Genomic DNA, 18703 nt, shown 5'->3' with positions numbered 1-18703 from the left:
TGAGAACCCAACCATCACCTTAATGGGTCTCCATTTGTATAAGCATACACCTCGAGTACTGATAACGCTCTAATCCACGCTCTTAGCTTTTCCACCCTTGCTCTCCCAGAACAATCTTCCTAACATGTAAAAGGCAAGGGTGTTGGGAAGGAATCAAGGCCACCACAACTGAAGAGGGTACGTTGAGAGCCAGTGATGTTTATGGAAAGCTAGATGGAGCTGCGCGATCTGCACGCTCCAGGAGGGACCAGCGCAGCCCAAAGGCTCTCCCCAAAGAGGTATCACTTAGAGGGATCTCTTGCCTCGTTTTCTTTTGGTTCACTCTGTGGGGATGCACACCTCCCAGCTCTAATTAAATTCCATCAGAGAGGGGCTACTTGGATTTTTTTTTTAATGTGCTGGATGATATTAATTATGTTAGAAACCAAGGCTGGCAGGGGGAGGGAGGGGGGCTGGGAGGAGAAGGCTGTATAATAAAGTATAATGATATGTCTACACTAAATACCATAGCGAGACCCATCATCTGTATGCTGATTTTTAAAATTAATTGCCAAGAGTGAGCAAGGAGGAGAGAAAGAGGGGGCTCCCTTCCCTTCTGAACTGTTTCCCCCAGACGGAGGCCTGGTAATGCCTCATGCTCCCCCAGGCCAGTCTAGAGATCAAAGCGCCACAGCCCTGCAAACACAGTCCCCTCGAGTCTCAGCACAGCCCCCCACCCTCATCCGGTAAGACTCAACCGTAACCCTCTCAGCTTCATACGCCTAGCAAATCCAGGCGGCCATCAGGAGCCAGGTTCTGTGATGGGCACTGAGGGTGCTGTGAGCCAAGACCTGAGTCCTCAGGAGCCACGGGAAGACGGAGGCACACACAGCATCGAAGCCTGGTGGGGAGTATCATTCTGCCCTGAAACGGAAGTACTAACAGCGCTGCCATGGATGAAATGAAAACACCAATCCCCGAGGCTGGGGGATTCCGTCTCTCCATGCTGGGCTAGGGCAGGGGCATCTACAGAGGTGGGAGGCAGAATGGCAGCGGGGAGTTAGTGGTTAATGAACCTTGCTTCAGCTTTGAAAGGTGGGATGCTCTGGAGGGGCTGGGGATGAGGGTTCACGCTGCCTGGTTGCTCTCCCATCCCTCACCTGGAGACAGGCGTTCTCCATGTAGCCGTGGCTGTCCTGGGATTCACGCTGTAGTCCAGGCTGGCCTCAAACTCAGACTTCGGCCTGTCTCTGCCCCCCAGGTGCTGGGTTTCATGATGTGTGCACCACTACCACCACTTGCCTACCGTGTGCTTGCTCTTGAAGCTTCAGAACCAGGTAGAACTAAACAGAACTAGACCAGTTCGGATTTTGAACTTAACATATTTTGCCTCAGTCACAACCAAAGCTCAGCTGGGGGCCACAACAGAGAGCTACAGAAGGTCCCATAACAAGAGGGTGCCCAGCCCCTGAGTGCCCCCCCCCCGCCCCCAGCCCTAGGCAAGCCCATCTATTGCCCTGCCCTGTGGGTGGGGGTTTTCCTCAGGGCTCCAGCAGCTCTGTGCCTGACTGACATCTGCCTCTGAGAGTCCCTGCAGCCCCAGCCCTGCTTGCCCACCAGCAAACCACACTCCACCTCTGCACTGCCACCCTGGCTGCTGCCTTTCTTGAATCCACGGACTCCCTCTTGCTGCTGCTGAGCTGCTCTCGTGTCCCTGAAGTGCCCTCCCGTCCCCAGGGTCTGTTCCCTGTCCTCATTCAGGCCCCAGTCCAAATGTCACACTTTGGGCTCCAGCTTCCACCTGATCCCTCTTGGAGCCTCCCCTGAACCTGAACTGATCTGAAATGACTTGTTTACTTCTGGCTCCTCTCTGCCCCTCACGGGGATAGAAGGCCCCTGGCTCACTGGTTGCAATAGGCACAGGAACTAGAGGGGGCAAAAGTACAGGGCCATCTATCTGTGGGGTTCATTTTGGGTCAGGAAGCTCTAGGCAGCACTTAGTAAGTACCTAAGGAAGGCAGCCTGGCAAGGGCTCGGTGCTCCCTCTCCAGGCAGACGGTGCTCCCAAACAGACAGTGTTAATCTGCTGCTCTGTTAGCGGTTCCTTAGAGCAACTGTAAGCGTCTCTAAGAATAGTGCAGCCTCCTTGCCTGCTATGTCCCTGTTTTGTGACAGCATCTGTGACTCAGACTTCTCACAGGGCCAGACTTGCCTCCCCAAGGGTGCACGCAGGGGCATGAACACAGACAGCAGCTGGAGGTCTCAGCGGTAGTGAGGGGACAGCTGGCTCCTTGGCTCCCTTCCAATGGGGTGGATTGGGAGAGGTCTACTTGGACCTAGTGACTGATAGCCAGCAATGGCAGGTACACAGAACGCTCCAGTCGGGACAAGATGGCAAGAGTGTAGCCCAGGGTGGATGGGCTATCATTTGATGAGACCACACAGCATCCCAAAACAGAAGGGTACAATATTTGGTTCCTGGCCAGGTTCTCTTGGGTTCAGCAAGAGTCCTAGGTGTCACAGGTCAACAACAATGGTGTCCAAATGCCCATCTCTGAAGGCAGTCTCCTGGTTCTTAGAGAAAAAGAAATGCCCAAGCAGTGTCCCTAGGGTAGGTCAGGACAGGTACAGTCATGTAGCTAAACACTTGGACCTAGCTCTTGCTCCGTCTCACTGTGAGTGCCATGGCCTTTCCCACCAGGCCTCCTAGGGCTGCCAGGAACAAACAAGCCTGGAAAGTTTCCCAGGTAACTGGCTCTTCACAGAGCTGTTAGCTTCCTTTCATAGCCCCCATAAAACCTGCTAGCTGGTGATGAATGTCCATCTCTCTCCGGGGAGAAAAGGACAGAGGAAAGAAACCACGAAGAAAACAACAACAGCAGTAGCAACAACAACAGCAACAACAAACACAGAACTACTGGTCAAACCTGGAAAACCCCATGAGTGCACACTTGGGAAGGAAAGCCTGCCTCTGAGCTAGGTGGCTGTGCAGGGTGCGCTCCAACCAACTGTAAAGCAGGGCAGGTTCTCATGGGCACGCCTATGAATTAGGCAGTGCTGGGAGAGGGGGGGAAGGAGGGATGAGGTAGGGTGGGAGGAGAGGGAGGGGAAGCCCTGGCAGATGCAAACCACTGAAGTCAAAGTTCCCACCCAACCCCCAGGCTCCCAGCCCAGTACCTTGCCCTAGTTTAATAACTGTATGATTTTTTAGTAAATACTCATTGGGAAACTTCAGGCGGGAGGAAATGAGTAAAAAATAAAAAGCCCTTATCTTCCCCGCCCCCCTGTCATTTCAAGGGGGTAGGGATGGACCCTTCTTCTAAGTTGGGGACCCTGGAGAAACAGTTATCAGTCATCTTTAAAGAGTTGGACTCGGGGTTGGGGATTTGGCTCAGTGGTAGAACGCTTGCCTAGGAAGCACAAGGTCCTGGGTTCGGTCCCCAGCCCCGAAAAAAAAAAGGAAAAAAAAAAAAAAAAGGAAAAAAAAAAAGAGTTGGACTCAGGTGGACTCCGGCTACTCTTCCTTTTCCCTCCCCGGACACTGCTACAATGTGTCCTTGTCTCCACTGTGCGGTCACTGACTGTGCTTCCGTCCCACTGGCAGCCTTCGCAGTCTGCCGCCATGCATTGACCCTTTCGTCATCAGAACTTCTGTTGGGAACTTCTGACTGGCTCTTCTCAGATCTGCTTCATTGCCTCCAGAGCCATTTATTCTCCACACTGGTCTCCAGCCTTACTTCTGCTCACTGAAATGCGTGAGCATGGCCGGCCGCTCTACGGGATGTGCTTCAGCCATGCCATCCGAGGCAGCCCCAGGGCCTGAGGGTCACTGCTGCTGAGAGTCACTCATGTTGATCCTAGCTCGCGGTGCTCATCTCTGTTTGTTTCCTGCATTACTGTGGTGCCGGACTCCAATCCAGCCAGGGCCTTGTGCATGCTGGTCAGGCACAGCCCACGGAGCTACACTCTCCGCCCAGAACTTCCACTTTCCCGTAAAAGCTACCGAGGAACATCTTTGCCAAGTGTCTGTCTCTCTCTCACCCTTCCACTCTGCTCCTCCTCCTGAACTGACACCGGCTGGAATTGTTTCACGGGGCGGCCATTACAATGCACAGCACACTGGGTGGCTTCAAGTAATGCCAATTTTGGAGGCCAGAGGTCTAAAACCAAAATGTTAGTAATGCCAACGCCTCTCGGAAGCTGAGGGTAAACCTGTTGACACCTCTTTCCTAACTCGTGGTGGTTGGGTGCAATCTTTGGCCATCCATGGCTGGCAGCCACACGGACCTAACTCTGAGTCTGTTGTCATGGGGAATGCCCTCTGTATGTGTCCCTGTGTTTTTACATGGCCTCCTCTAAGTCATGTTTCTTCATTTTTAAAAAAAACTTTATTGTGTACACGGGTGTGTGGTTCCCAATGAACCATCTCTCTAGCCATAGAAACTATTTTCTTTAAAAAAGCTTTTTAGGGGCTGAAGAGATGGCTCAGCGGCTAAGAGCACCGACCACTCTTCCAGAGGTCCTGAGTTCAAATCCCAGCAACCACATGGTGGCTCACGACCATCCGTAATGGGATCCGATGCTTTCTCCTGGCATGTCTAAAGAGAGTGACGGTGTACTCATAACAAATTACTTTTGTTGAGTTACTGAGCTATTGTTCTGTGGTTGGTGTAGTTGTTGCTGCATGGTCCCTATAAGATAAGCTATAACATCTTTTTGCACGCTTGGGCATAACTGATCTTACATGAGAATTCACTTCCTGAATGTTGGAAACATTTACTCTTTCTTGGGTCCTATTTTTCTTTCTTCTGGGCCAATTTGGGTCATTTAAATAAACTTAGAAAGTCGTACACTTCACGGCTGGGCATGGCTGCAAGTGCCTGCGATTTTGCAGACAGTCTGGACTCCAGAAAGAATTAAATCAAGTCAAATCATATGTGTCACGTGGGTTGTTCAGCCTCTGGCCAAAGTTGCTTAGCCTACTCTGTCCCCTTTAGTTATATCTGCTTTCTTGTTAGTCTTCCGTCCTGTGCGTGTTGTTTGTTTTGTTTTAAATCAGAATTCCAAAGTCTTACCTTATTTTTTTTTTTAGTCTTATCAAAGATTGATGAGCATAGTTTTGTGACCTTATTTTTTAATGATTCTTTGAACGGATTTTTTTTTTTTTTTTGCATTTGAACACTGAATTCTGTAATATTCTTGTCTCTGGATAAATGGCTATGCGGCAGTCGTGACTGCCCATCGTTTCTTAGACTTCTGACCCCTGACATCCACTTCCAACACTGCCTCATGTCTCCTTCAGCCCCTTGGCTTCTGCAGGTTCTGGCAGAGCACATGCTCCAACAGAGGAAGGGATCTGGGCAGAAAGCAAAGACGGAGGCTTGGCCTCTACCACATCCATGATCTCAGTCCTAGTTTGAACTTCTCAAGAATGTCTCAGCTTTTTGGGTTTTTGTATGGCTAGTTGGTTTTTCAAGACAAGGTTTCTCCGTGTAGCCCTGGCTCCCAGAATTCTCTGTAGACCAGGCTGTCCTCGAACTCATAGAGATCCACCTGCCTCTTCCTCCCGAGTGCTAAGATTAAAGGCATGTGGCACCACGGCCCAGCTGACTTTTCTGTTTAAAGTAAGGGTTGAAAAGAATATGAGTCACTCGCTTAGGAATAGCCAGGGCCACGAAGCTAGAGGCAGCCAAGCGTTCTGCAGTCCAGGAGGCCATTGGGCTCCCGCCGTAGGGCAGGCTGGATACACTCCTGGCAACGTGAGTCGTCTGATTCCGTTGCCTTTTCACCTTAGCCAGCTCAGATGGGATTTCTGTTACTCACAATGACAAATGCCTGACTAATCCAGGGTGAAACATCCTTGGAGCCTCTTCATGCTCTCTGATTGCTAAGGAAACTTGCTCCTCTTAATGGGCAGAAAGACTCGATTCACTCTACCCCCAAGGCCACAATAAAAGAGCAAAGCTTACAAATTCACAATTGGTTACATGGTTTTCGCCTGTGTCATTCTGAAATCCTCTACAAGATGTGGTGTGAGCCTGCTTCTGAGAAAGACACCACACCTGTCTACGGGTGTTGCACGTGTAGGGCAACCTGATGTATGATATGGTGGCCATATGTCACCATGTAGTCATTTTCTACAAATCTAGGGAATTGCTCTAGGGCAGTGTCTCTCAATCTGTGAGGTCAAGACCCCCTGGGAGATTGAATCACCGTCTCCCAGGGGTTGCCTAAGAACACCAGAAAACAGATACTTACACCATGATTCATAACAGTAGCAAAGTTTACAGCTATGAAGTAGAACAAAAAGAATTGCATGGTCCGGGATCACCACAACATGAAGACCTGTATAAAGGGTTGCGGGATTATGAAGGTTGAGAACCACTGCTCTAGGGCCTGGAACCTCCTCAAAGAAGTCACTGGTTCAGGGCTGCTCAAACACTGCCAGTTTGGGCCCACCCATTGTGCATGGCGCTGTGCAGACTGGGTGCTAAACAGATACAGTACTTGGAACTAAACTAATACCCGGCTTGGCGACACCTTGATGCAGCTTTGTGGGAACAGCAGGCTCCTGTGTACGCATCGTTCCCCTGTGCATGTTTATTTGTAAATCAACCTCACATCAGTAGATTCGGCTCAGACGCCCGTGTCGGCTCAGACGCCCGTGGTCCTGGACCACTTTGAGGGTAGAATGGGGCATAGGAGCTTCCGTTTCGCCCAGATCAGACCCTTTCAACAGATTCAGTGGGTTTCCTTCCTGCCAGGCTCTCTCTAGGTCCCTTCTTTCTGTTATCCTCCCACAGCACACAGGATGGGGGACAGGGGTTCACTATGCGTCCTGTCAACAAGTGTCCCCAGTATATTAATGTAGAGGAGAAGTACCTGAACTTGTAAGACAGGAGAGCGAGGTGAACAGAAGCATGCTGGGTTTCCTCATCTCTGCTATTTTCTCCTGTGATGCTAACCTCCCTGTGATACCAGAATACCACTAATCCCAATCTGCCATGACTAAGCGCTGAGGGCTTCGTCTTCAAGTCACTCTGGCAGTGGTGACTCTTGGGCTGTGGGGCAAGGAAAGAGTATCAGGGTGAGCTGGCCCACTCAAGGTGCGGCACACGCTTGGCCCAAGTTTACTAGGAGGAGAGCAAAGGCTTGAATTAAGTCAGGCTTTCAGGCAGCGCTGGTGGAGCGCGGGCACACGGATCAATTTCCTGTCGCCTGGCAAACACTTCTTTTCATTCAGAACGGCTTCAGAGTGCTCTGTGCTGGACTGACCGTGAGGGCCTCATCCAAGAAGACAGGTGTGAGGCGAGTGGCAGCTTACCCTAGAGTCCATGTCAGGTTATCTGCCAGAAACCCCTGCCAACCTAGGAGGCTGAGGACCTGGCACTGCTCCCTCCATACTAAGACTGGAGGCTAAAAATAAATAAATAAATAAATAAATAAATAAATAAATAAATAAATAAAAAAGACTGGAGGCTGACTTGTGAGGACCTCCTCTCCTGGTAAGTCTTCCCACCCAGAGGGCTACTAAACATCCTTGGGCTCTCTCGTGAGAGGGATGAAGGAAACCTTAACACCTGGCTCTTTGCATATGCGGGACTGAAGGCCACGTCTTCATTACAATAGATGGTGTATGTCAGAGGATGGGGAGGAGGATCAGGTTTTCCCCACAGGACTTTGTGGGCCCCACACCTAATGTTCCCTGAGGCGCAGCACCAGCCTGACAGAGGAACCAGGCAGTGAAGCCTGGGAGTTGGGTGCCATGTGCTGCTGGATTTGAGGTATCTCAGAGCTGGGGGCTAAAGACGTCAGCAGCAGCCGGACAGTGGGGTATGTGCCTTTACTTTTAGCACTCCTGAGGCAGATGTAGGCAGATCTCTGCACTGGAGGCTAGCCTGATCTACAGAGCTAGCTCCGGTATAGTCAGGGCTACACAGCAAAACCCTGACTTGAACAATAAACAAATGAATAAACAAACCACCACCACCAGCAAAATGATTCCAGCAGCTAACTGGGTACTGCAGGAGGAGTGCAGGTAACGGTACCTGGGAATGGCTCATGCCTGCGGGCCAGTGTCCTGCCACAGAGACCATGTGATGATGGCTGGGGTACTGGGACCCAAGGCTCCTGACAGCTGTCTCAGACAATGGCTTCTCACTCTGGCTACTTGCTACCCTAGGGCTTACTGAGGCCTGGACGCTGGTGGTGATCACGGCATCCTAGTTGAGGGACAATCCAGGGAGGCTGCAGTGGAGAAGGGAAAGTGGTGGTCTGCTGGTCCTGAATTGTTAACTGAGAATGGGGAGTGGGAGGGAGGACACTCGGGGGAAACAGAGGCAGGAGCTTGAGAAGCTGAGATGAGCGGCAGCTGTGCCTGCTCCGGGATTTTGGGTGGGAACAAGGATCCTGTGGCTGTCCAGACACAAAGAGCACAGAGGCTGGCAGGTGGCCTTCCGAAGGTCCCAGGGATCACTCCTGGACAGGTTGGTGCTCCCCCTCTCAGAGCTGCTCTTTTGAGGTAGACACTCGTGGACCTTTTCCTACATGTCAATGTCAGCACTCCACATTCTTTTCCTCAGGGGAGCCACGGTGAGGCAGAATCATACAATTCAGGCAGTTATATAGCTCCGTGGACCAGGCCAGAAGGCTCACCCTGTCCCTCGGTGCCACACTAAAGTGGACTCCCTGCCACTGTGGCTAAATCCTACACTGGGAGCTACAGCAGGGAGGCTCCGCTCTAGCTTGCCCCATACTCTGACCAAATAGATGATGTCCCTAGCCCTCCCTACCATGGTGGCAGAAATAGCTTCTGAGTTCTAAGTGCTCCAGGCAGATCCCCTGGGTCATTCTTCCGGAAGCTGCAGTGGGCATTTTCTCCTGAGGACCTGAGTCTCCCCAAGAGTGTCACTCAAGGCTCCTAGACTATGCTCTCTGGGTTCCCCTCCCCATGACTAGCTGGGCTGTTGCTAAAGGTATGTTCTGAGGAACTACAGCCATGGGGAGCAGGAGGTCCCCACAGAGGTCCAGTAACAGCCAAGGCTGGCTCCTCTGCCCAAGGGAAGCAGGTGGTCTGTACACCCCTTCTTCCATGTACCTGGGCCCCCGAGCATTTGCTTTCCACCCTAATTTCAATGTACTTTGAATGTAAATCCAGGGTTGGCCTGTGCCTGAGGCTCCTCAGAGGCAGCACAGGGGAAGAGAGCTTAAGGCCCAATTACCTTTCACGGTTATATACTGAGACAAGATACTGAAGACTCAGAATCTTCTGGAGAGGAAGGAAAGGCAATAAAGCCTCCGTGTGTGTGTGTGTGTGTGTGTGTGTGTGTGTGTGTGTGTGTGTGTGGTGTGTGTGTGTGTGTGTCCAGTGACAGTGTGGAGCTTCTTATACTAGACCTACCCCCCTTAGCCCCCCCAAAAAGGTATCCAGCCACCACCGAGTGATACTGAAAGAATCCAGCTGCTGGGCACTCTGAAGGATGCATGGGGGTCGGGGCAAGGGGCTGACATTACCTCCTTTTCTCCAAAAATCACAGGAGTGGCAGTTAATGAGAGTAGAAGGCTTTTAAAACCAGTTTAAAAAAAAAAAAAAGAAAGAAAGAAAGAAAAGAAAGGTCAGAGAATGCTTACCCCTGGGGCAAATGCGTATGGGATTTCGGCTCCTTGAATGTCAGACAGGTAGCGCATTCATTCCCGCACCTTTCAATGATCCAATGCATTGACATTTCTGCACTGAATTCGTGAGTATCAGATACACAACGGCTATAAATAGCTTCACGTGAACTATAAATAACCCCACCCCAGTTCACTCGGGACCCTGCTGCCAAGCGTACGATGACAAAGCACTTGGATTCCAGGGCTTGCTGCATTTGGGGATAGAGAGTGGAGCATTGTGGGTGTGCATGTCAGCGTTCTTTCTGCACACCGTGAGCCAACTGTACACCAGGCCTGGCTCATCCTGCAACCCTAAGCAAGGCTGTGGGTGTCTTACCCTTGAGATTCACCTGGCCCTTGGACCCTGGGAGACGACAGTCTGAGGACATTAGTCTCAAATAAAGGCAAATGCATGTGCATACTTCTGCACACACACACACACACACACACACACACACACACACACACACAATGGGTGAGGAGGGAAGGAGGGAGGGAGGAAAGAAAAGAAAGGAGAGAGGGAGAGAAGTGGGGGGAGGGGAGAGCGCACAATACCTATAGAAGTAACCATGAAGGCTGGATGCAGAGGGACAGGTAGGAAAGCAGAGCCCAGTTCTGGGGTCAAACCTGGACAACATCCTTTGGCCACTTGTGTGGCAAGGGCCAGCATGTGGAATGGGGCTGGGTCCAGCAGAGCACAGCTTTCTGGTCTCTGTATACAGAGCGGGGGATGGAGCAGCAGGCACGGCTGGGCTCTCAGCACTGCAGCCTCTGAGCAGGGTTGACCTGGGTAAGCAGGATCTCTACCGGCAGCGATCACCTCAGGCTATACAAGTCTTTGGTGGGGAGCTGGGGGTCTGGGAGAGAGAACATGGGGCAGCAGGGCTTCATGGTAGTATCTGTTAAATGTCTGCTTACTGCTTACTGTTTGTGACGCTGTATCCGTGTTCAATACAATAGAAGAGTTTCCATAGGTGGGCGCCTTCACCTCAGAAATGCCTCCACATCTAGGGGAATCTCTTGAGTAGGAACCTTTGTGGGTCCACCCTCAACGCAGTGTGAACTTTTAAATGCTCTTTCAAGAGAAACTCTGGGCGGGAAGAGCCCAGAAAGTGCAATGAAGGCTTCTCTTTGATGAGGAGGCATGGCCTCGATGACAGATACGGGCTGGGAAGTCAGGATGGAGGCTCCAGTTGTACCTCTACCTCTCATTGGTCTAGATCAAGTAACTAAGGGTTTGAGCTTTAGGTGCTCTGTACTTAAAACCGGATGTCTCATGAAGGTGAACAGGAGAAATAAAGTCAGTGTTGAATATCCAGGGTGCAACGGTCAAGAAGGCGGCCGCCATGACGACCACGCTAAGTAACAGTGCTGGTGGAGTGTTCCTTGCTCTAGCCCTCACACCGCTCTGTCAGCAGCCATGTCAGGGGTAACTCAGCACTCCGAGGTCACTCTAGCAGGTAGCAGGCTACCCTGTTGCCTCCCTCACACTCCCAGCAGCATTCTCAACAGTTGGGAAGGTGCCCTTTCCCACTGCAATTGAAGCCATGAAAATGACAGGGACTTGGCCAAGGTCATCAAGCAAGTCAGAAACAAGGAGGGGCAAGAACTCTTCATTGAGGGCACAAAGACACACCAGAGCCATTCCAACTAACACCCAGAAGCCAATGGCTGCCGAATCTTCTTGCACTCTCCATGTCATGGGTGTTGAGAAGCATCCAGTGGGCCAGCCCGGTGGGTTATCAGGGCAGAGAGGGGGAGAACAAGAAGGAGAGGGGGTGGCTGGGGTACAGGGAACTGAGTCATCTCCCAACTGGTCCAAGCCCATCGCACACAGTCTGGCTCCTCTATCTTTGGCGGGGAGCCGGGGGCTATTCTGGGAAGCCTGCACACAACCTGCCACTTCCCTGCCAGGCTGACTGGGTCAAAAACAAAACCAGCCCAGCAACAGCCCTGTGTCAACAGGGTGGGAGGTGAAGAGGCGCTTAACAGCCCCGAACAGAACAGCAGGAACGGGGGAAAGTTGGCGGAGGCTGGGGGAACATAGTCACTCCCACCTTGAAAAAAAGGATAGCGCGGTGGAGGGAAAAAAGCAAACAAAAACTGAGTTGAAGGTCACAAAGCAAAGCATTGTGGGAAGGACTGGAATTAGATAGACCTAAGTTTAAATGCAAGCTTTGGGGTGTGCGTGTGTGTGTGTGTGTGTGTGTGTGTGTGTATGTGTATGTGCATATGTGTGTATATGTGCATATGTGTGTATATGTGCATATGTGTGTATGTGTGTATATGTGTGTGCGCGTTTGTGTGCGTGTGTATGTCTGTGTATGTGCATATGTGTGTATGTGTGTATATGTGTGTAAGTGTGTGTACATGTGTGTATATTTGTGTGTATGTGTGTATGTGCATATATGTGTAAGTGTGTGTACATGTGTGTATATTTGTGTATGTGTGTATATGCATATGTGTGTATGTGTGTGTAAATGTGTGTATATTTGTGTGTGTGTGTATTTTCCAGGCAATGGAACACAGGACCTTGGTACATGCTAAGTAGGAACTCTACCACTGAGCCACATGTCCGCCTCAAGCTCTGTTTTTGAGAAAGTTGCTTAATCACTCTGCCTGTAGAGATACCGTCAGTCTCAGAGAATTGGGAACCGAACACTGTTAGGATGTCAAAGAGGATAGTGGGCATGTGTCTGAAGGTTAACTAATGCCTGTTGTCATCCCTCAAGACCCTCCTAGCTCAGGGCCATCTCTGTGGACAGTCCATCTATAGCTCTTGCCTTACAGGCACTGGCTGCTCAGGACAGCTGAAGCCCCTTGTCCATTCTTCTGTGAACATCGTGCTGAGGCCACAGCATCTGCCCAACCGGTCTACAAGAACTACGAGTCTGAGTCCAAGAAATCAGAAGAGAAAGAAGAGACTCCTCACCCCAGCAAAACTGTAACGGGGAAGGACATGGCAGTACATGGCTGAGGGAAAGCTGCCAGACTCAGGTTTCAGGGTGAAGGGCAGTATCCCACCCGGAACAGAAGTCTAGCAATACCTCTGACGACAGAATGGGAAGGTCTGGAGCAGAGAGAGAGACCCAAGGGCTGGGCTTTGCTGTATGAGGAGCTGACACAAGCTGTCACATGATTATGTCTTTTTGACAGATGAGAGGAAAGGGCTTGGGGATGAAAAGGAAGGGACACACCTGAGGTCACCCAGCAAATGGGTGTGAGGCTTGGTAGCAGGAAAACCTTGGATGGGAAACAGGTCCAGGCAGCAAAGACACAGACTATTGAAGACAGGATAGATAGAACTCTCCAGAATGAAGTCTTTAACTGGTGCTATGTGGGGCTTCAAGGTCTAACCAGCCCTGCCAGACACCCAGCCCTGTATTTTTTTTCCCTTTAACCAGACTCTCTAGAAACTCCAGGGTTGGATTTGGAAATAGCCAGGAGGTGAGAAAAGCCCAAATGTTTATTGATGGGTGAGTGAAGAGATGTCTATCACGCAAGGAAATATCACTCGGCCTTAAACAGGGAGACATTCTGACACAGACGAACTCTGAATTGTATCTGGCTCCTTCCCAACCCAGGCCAGCGCATGGGAAAACTCGTGGAGGGAATCATCACTTCGCACTGCCAAGAGGCGTACGGCCTTCCTCATTTGAAACGGGCCTGGGCTCTTGCACATGACAAATGCACCCGCTGCAGGTGCCAAGTCCAGGTTATTGGGGCTCCATCTGAGGCTAGCACCAGGCAGCCCAGGAAGAAGTTTCTGAGGGGGCTTTGCAGGAGGCAGCGCTTTAAAACCAGGTAAGGAGAGTAGTAGAACGAGAGTCCAAGCTGTCTCTCAGCAGCATAGGCAGGGCCTCGTATACAGGCGTGTGGCTGTTAATGCTCTGGACACCGGACAATTGTGGCTATGCTTCCTCTCCCTTAAGCCCGCTAAGGAGCCAGAAGTAAGAACTTGAGCCACACTTGCAGGAAAGGCTTCAGGATCCAAGGTTGACTCTGCCACTGCTGAAGATGGTCTTGGGAGTCCCTGGCCTCAGTCAGTGGTTGTCGGGTGAGGCTTGAATCTCTGGGAGGAGCACAGAGCCCGGCAGATAGGAATCCTCTTTCCAAAGCCTACTCTGCAAGAGGGGCTCAACCACCTCTGGGATGAGCTGCTCACCACCCACAAGATAGCACAAGAAAGCTCTCATGCTCAGCAGATCGAGTCTCCTGTCAGCACGTTAGAGTCAACTTGGATCTTTCTTTTGGGGACAACTTGATGGAGGTATTGAATGGCATACCCTCTCCTAGTGTCTCTGGTTCTATTTTTGGAGGTAGATTAACTTAGCTGGTGATGGGACAGGAAGCAGCTAAAAGTACTTGATCTGTTTCCTAGGACCAGCTGCTCCCGGGCCATTGTTTCTTAGCTGGGTAGAGTACATAGGCTTATCATTGGGGACATTCTGCCTGCTGGGTACAATAGGAGTAAGGTTTCCCTATCGCCCCAAGTTCATACCTGCATGGGATGTCAGAATGGGACCTTCCTAGGGTCTTGGCAATTAACGAATCAGAACGAATTTGTGATAAGGTCTTTCTAGATTTAGAATGGGCTCAAAACGTGACTAGCAACTGGTGTCTCTGGAGGAGAGAAGACAGAGTCACAGAAGCAGAGGCCAGGTGAAGACGGAAAGAGAGGAGAGTGATGCAGCTACAAGTCGAGGAAGTCCTAGAGCCACAGGTGGGAAAACGCTTGGAGGCTGAGCACCAGAGCCGGCAGAGGTCATGTGTGTGGTCACACAGGTCCCCAGCCCCAGACATGAGGCTCGAGCAGTGGTGAAATGCAGTTCTGCAGTTTAAGTCACCAGCTGCAGCACCGTGTCACGGCATTCGGCCCCAGCTTGTGGCCCCAAGAGGCAGCATACACCCTGGGCTTCCCCAGGCTACCAGCCGGTCTTTTCTGCTCTGAGTGCACGGTGGGAAATGATCACTGCAGCTCTAGCTGTGGGCACTTAAGCAGGACTGAGCCAGCCTGTTGCTGGGCAGTTACCAGGGCTGTGGTCCAATAACTTGGGGCACTTAAGGAGCCTTCTCATGCTAATGAGAAGTCTGTCTGTGTTCAGGTTGTTAAGACACTTGAGGAAAATTGGCCATTCAGCCCATAGTGTGCTGATTGCTGTTCAGCCTTTCTGCCCTGCCCCCAACACCAATCCTGGGCTTTTGTAGGCCCCTGTGTTGTTGATCGGGCCAGGCCTGACATTGCCAAAAACCCTGCTGTGTGCCAACGCTATGCAAATAGCTTTCAGACCTAACTCAAGGGAAAAGGCAAGCTTCACAAGCACCTGAGACACAGACTTCATACCCTACACTTTAGTTCTCAACCTGCCTCCAGTTTGGGGAGCATCTTGGAATCAGGAAAGGGAACTGTCAAGGCTTCTGGAAACTTTAGGACTACCAGTCAGGGCTTGTCTGACAGCTGGCAAAGTGGGCGTGGCAGGATGCTGCAGCAAGGCAGTCCCTCTACCTCTCACTTCTTAACTCCATGGGTTTGTCGGGACAACGGTGATGGTCAGGGCTGACACAAAGGTTCACAGGGTTGCAAGTCTGACACTGCTCAGAGCAGAGAATATCTAGTGTATCCAGTGAGCCTCTTTTTTGTTTTGATTATTGCTTTTATTCAAGACAGCATTTCTCTGTGAAGCCCTGGCTGTCCTGGAATGGGCTCTATAGACCAGGCTGGCCTCAAACTCAGAGATCTGCCTGGCTCTGCCTTCTGAGTGAAAGGGAAGAACGGAATCCCTGGGGGGTCCTCGGACCCCCACAAGCGTATGGTAGCACACGCATGTCCTCCACCTACAGGAAATAACCAAATAAATGTAGTTCTTTGTTTTTTGTTTTTTTGTTTTTTAAATCAGATTCCTGACTCTTCCTCCCAGGGTCCCTGAATCACACCCCAAGGGAAGTTCAGCAACCTCTGCTTTAACGCGTTGCCCCAGGTGACGGAGAAACCGCTGGAAATGACGGAGTCTGGATTGACCTCTTCCATGTACAGAGGGACATGGAAGCGGAGGCAGAACAGGTTTGGACAGGTTATACATAAGAGCCGAGCCCTGGTGTCTTCAAACATAGCCAATGTCCCCACGGGTCTGGAGCCCTCCAGGCAGAGCCATCTGTCCAGGGCACGGTCCCTACCCTTTCCTGGTCCCGGGGCACACGTGTCATTTTTGCCCTTGGTTATTTCTGTAAGCCCGTTCTTTGGCCATGTGTTTGCCTTTGAGCTCAGGCCCTGGTTCAAAGTGGTTCCCCAGGGCTCTTGTCAACAGTGGTGCTCAATTAAGGTGCCCGGTAAATATTGGTTAGGAAAATGATTTTAATTCCAAACCCTATTCCTGAATAGTTCCCTGACCTTGGGAAGGTCACTCAACTTTTATGGAACACATTCTACCCATCTGCCTAAATATGTCACGGGCCACAGTAAGGGTAAGCTGACAGATCAGACACGACTGCAAAGTGGCAGAAAGGCCTCAACCTGCATACTGGACACCAACCACACAACGGACAGATGACACTGGGCCCAAAAAGCCCAAAGTATGAGATCCAGCCAGGAGACTGCAGGGGGACAGGATGAGGGGGACAGGGTCAGTGGGACAGAGCCTGGAAGGCAGATGAGACTCCCAGATGAGGTAAATAGGTAGATTCCAGAACCTCTGCTCACTTCCTCCTCACACAGAGATGGCGGTCGGGGAGAGACAGCATGTCTTGGTCCTGTCCTAGCAAGGTCTACTGGAGAGCCTGTGAATGCTACCAGGCTGCAAACAGATGGTTACATCAAACTATGGTCTGCAGGCTGCGGTTGTGCTGGGCCATACCCAAGGCCCCTCCCTGGGTTGGACCAGCAGCAGCCCACCACCACTTCCAGCTGTCAGTGTTCTTGGACAACTGTGTGGGTATGGGTAACCAGAAAGGCCCATCCCTGCAGAGAGGCCTGCTGGAGCCCTAGGCGGGGCAACTAAAGAAATCTACTTTTATGCTGAGGCTGGCTCACATAAGAGGCCCTTGGTAAGGAGGACCTGGAGTTGCCTCAGCCTAAGCCCATCTGTATCATCTCAAGGGGACTGACCGGCTTTCGGCCTGGGAACATCTCTGAGGTCTGAGAAGCAATATGGCCTTTCTGGATCTGCTCAGCTCACAGATTACAAGTACCTCCAACCGTGGCCTCATGGGACTTGGGAAAGCTGCCTGGGTTTCTGTGTGGACTTCTCCCTCTAGCCAGCCCGAACTGGGTGCCATGGAGCCACAGGCTGGAGCATACTGAACTCTGCAGTGTACAGAGATGGCTGTGAATAGCAGAGGGGGAACAGAAAAGCCACACCTCTGCTCTAAGCTCACATGACTACTGGCCTCTGCTCCTTCTCTAAGAAGGCTCCTCCCTGGCTATACCTGAGCCCCAGCAGTGAGACACAGAGCTGTTCCCTGGACCCTGGAATGGAGGGGCTGTTGCAGGATATTTGATCCCACTGTGAACCCTGAAATTGTGGTACTAAAAAAAAAACCTCTGTTTTCTAGTTGTGAGGCTCAGCCCTTCGGCACACCATTAATGCCTCTGTGCACACTTTTAATGTCAACCAATGAAGGTAAAGTTAGTTTGTAGAAGGAGACGCCCACGTTTGAAAATTGCATCTAGTTGAGTGGCAGACAAACTGACAAATCAGAGGAAGATGTGACAGAAGAGGATCTGCCCAACTCTTACAAGAAGAGAGGGGAAGGGAAGCTACTTGCAGGGCAGCGTGGGAGAGAGAGGAGACAGTTTTACCTGGAAGGTTGTAAAGAGACAGGTTGCAGAGAGAGAACAAGCTAGATACAGGTGAGGACAGAACAAGCCAGAGGATGAGAAGGAGCCAGAAAATGAGAACAGATTGCCAGAGTTAGTTTGAGGTCAAGCAGCAGAACTGAATGAGAAGTGGACGGAAGGCAGCCTGTTTGAATCAGTCAGCTTGGAAAGCAGTTTTAAGCCAGAACAATCTGAGGTGAACCAGCCAGCCAGAGCTCAGACAGAAATTGAAAGTGTATTCAGCCGAAGTCTCAGAAGAATAAAAGATATTTTATAAAGGGGCGGTCGGAGAGACCTGAGGGTTGGTGAGCATCAATGCTACCCTTACCCCAAGGCAAGCCTGCTCTTGGGAACACACTGGAGTCTGTGCTGGTGAGGCCTAGACAGTTCAGAGGACTGCTCTGGCCTCAATATCAGGACAACATATGGAGGTAGACCCCGTGAAGTCATCACCTGTGCCTGTGCCCTTCCTATGATGGAGAAAGGAGCCGAGACTTGGAGCTACACGAAGGGCGAGGGACAATGGGGACTACTGCCCTGTTTTGCACACCAGGAATCTAAGGTATCAGGTCCCATGAATCACACAGCTAGAGCTCAAACCTGGGTCTATGTAGCTGCCACACTGCACCTCCTACTGTCTGAAGACGTTCCTGTCCCCAAGCAGCCCAGTTCCCACCCTACCTCCATCCCAGGAGCCCCATACAGCCCCAGCCCGGAGATAGGACTTCAGAGACCAGCAGTACATCCCACACCCTAAGCAAATGAAACAAGGTAGCAAGAATGTTTTAAAATAAACTAATCCCTACTCCCTGCCTGAGCAGTCCTGACAAAGCCTTCTCACAGCCACAGGTGGTGCGCACGCCCTACGAAGCTGTGAAGGACTTTACAAGGGCACACACACCAGGCAGAAAGGGCACTGACACGGAAGAAAGCTTTCTGAAGAGATGCTCTGCCTTTTGTCCTCTACGGCGTGTGAGGGTGCTGGCACTAACCCTACCATGCAAACCAGGAAACAGAGGCTCAGAGGGGCCAAGGAACTCACCCGGATCTCGTGAGCAAAAGCTGATGGCTGAACGGGAACAAGAACAGCAGGGCCTTTGGACTTGCTTTCCTCCCTCAGCCCTGCATTTGAAACTAGTGAGGGGTTCTTATCCCAGCAAGTCAGGAGAACCGAGGCAAAAATTGGGTACTGTGAAAATACAGACATGAGCTGAGCCGGTAAGAGCCCCTTTCCTTCCCTCTCCAACCCTGCCTAGC

At 51.2% G+C, this 18703-nt stretch overlaps 1 protein-coding gene across 20 annotated transcripts in view; it reads right to left on the bottom strand.

Annotated features, from left to right (window-relative positions):
* Window positions 1-18703, bottom strand: part of Pitpnm2 (phosphatidylinositol transfer protein, membrane-associated 2) — a 131648-nt gene that overhangs the window by 47042 nt on the left and 65903 nt on the right. The window contains exon 1 of one of the 20 annotated variants that reach the window (XM_063271313.1): window positions 9610-9752. The exons of the other annotated variants lie outside the window; for them this stretch is intronic. The gene's annotated coding sequence lies outside the window, so the exon portion shown is untranslated. Of the gene's footprint in view, window positions 1-9609; window positions 9753-18703 lie in introns of those variants that run through there. 20 annotated transcript variants of the gene reach the window in all.

The sequence above is a fragment of the Rattus norvegicus genome, chromosome 12, assembly GCF_036323735.1.
Source record: "Rattus norvegicus strain BN/NHsdMcwi chromosome 12, GRCr8, whole genome shotgun sequence".
In the NCBI taxonomy this organism is placed as follows: Eukaryota; Metazoa; Chordata; class Mammalia; order Rodentia; family Muridae; genus Rattus; species Rattus norvegicus.
This window is presented reverse-complemented; position numbering and strand designations above follow the sequence as displayed.